We start from the raw sequence: 1,607 nt of genomic DNA, 5'->3' as shown, positions 1-1,607 counted from the left end.
CGTTTGATAATTGAAGCAAAAGTCCGATTGGTTGGGGAAGCAAGTGAAATAATAATAATACATATGCCAGGATTTGGTAAAAGCATATATGCCAAAAAGCGAAGAGCTAAACGTATATGTGGATGTCATAAATGTGCAAGGTGTACTTGTAAAGGGAAATGCAAAAATGTTGGAATGACATCAATGAATAGAGAAGATAAAATTTTATTCATTAAGAATGGTCTGAGTAAAGAGCCTTTGGATAATTTTCTAGAGGTTCTTGATACGCATTCTAGTGGGTACGTGTAAAATGAAATTCTTATAAAGATCCTATTGTAGTAACGCATATTTGTTTAGATAAGTAAATATATATATACAATTTCATCTTGGAAATCTGAAGTTAAAAGACTATGTTTGCCAATTTATAAGAAAATTGGATGGGAAGCATATCCTCGACTCATAGAAGGCGTTGAAGCCGTTACTGAACGTAAAATCAGAGGAAGATGTGAGCCACAATCACAACTACACTGTATATATGTGTTTTAATTTATGCCATTTTTATTTTTTTTAATAATAATAATTTCTTGTTCAAATATTGATTTTTGGAATGTTACGTTTATAAATTCATATGATGTGATCTAATAATTGCAGAAAACATATTTCTCAACATGTCGACGTCCACGGTAAGTAAAATAAAAAATATTTGTGTATTTTGTGGATCTAGTGCAGGAAAATATTCAATTTATGAAGAAGTAGCAGAAAAACTTGGAATAACACTTGCTAAAAAAATTCATTTGGTATATGGTGGTGGTGAAGTTGGTCTCATGGGAAAAGTTGCAAAAGCTGCGCATGCAGGTGGAAGTGAAGTCTTAGGCATTATTCCGATTACCTTAGACAGTCTTACTAGACCAACAATAGGAGAAGAAATGAAAGTGGACAACATGTATAAACGACATACTCAAATGATTGAACATTCAGATGCTTTCATTGCTTTGCCAGGAGGTTTTGGTACTTTGGAAGAAATATTTCATACTGTTTGTTGGGCACAATTAAATATCCACAATAAGCCAATTGGTTTGTTAAATGTTGACAATTATTACGATAAACTGCTATAGTTTCTTGATCATGTTGTGGAACATGGATTTATTTCATTAGCTTCGCGAATGATGTTAGTTTCAGCTACAAGTGAAGGTGAACTTATTGATTTATTGCAAGGATTTAATCATGAACCAGATCCATTCTTATCTCAACTTAATTGGCCAACATCCAAGAGTAAGAAAAGAAAATTCGTGTGATGCTAAACTTGTGATTCAACGGTATGTTTTAAAGTTTTTTTAAGGTATGATTAATATCTTCTTCTTCTCCTCTTAGTTTTTTTTATATCAAAATAAAAAAAATATTCATATATATAGTAATAATAATAATAATAATTTCTATTTCAATGTCGAGTAAGGTGTCAGTAAAATGCACCTGAGACGCATCAGTTAATAATTATTGGAAATTCACAATACGCTAGATTTTAATATTCATTATATTCAAATTACAGATTACAAGAAAAATTATTTTTTCATATGTACCAATTTATATATATATATTTTTGATCGATTAATATAAAATGTATAATAGAT

The 1,607-nt window shown here is 30.1% G+C and overlaps 1 pseudogene; it reads left to right on the top strand.

Annotated features, from left to right (window-relative positions):
- Positions 1 to 647: 647 nt before the first annotated feature.
- Positions 648 to 1,170, top strand: LOC140970580 (cytokinin riboside 5'-monophosphate phosphoribohydrolase LOG3-like; annotated as a pseudogene).
- The last annotated feature ends 437 nt before the right edge of the window (positions 1,171 to 1,607 follow it).

The sequence above is a fragment of the Primulina huaijiensis genome, unplaced genomic scaffold (genome assembly GCF_012295235.1).
Source record: "Primulina huaijiensis isolate GDHJ02 unplaced genomic scaffold, ASM1229523v2 scaffold9163, whole genome shotgun sequence".
Classification (NCBI taxonomy): domain Eukaryota; kingdom Viridiplantae; phylum Streptophyta; class Magnoliopsida; order Lamiales; family Gesneriaceae; genus Primulina; species Primulina huaijiensis.
The sequence above is the reverse complement of the archived record's forward strand: the minus strand, read 5'-3'. Positions and strand labels throughout refer to the sequence as shown.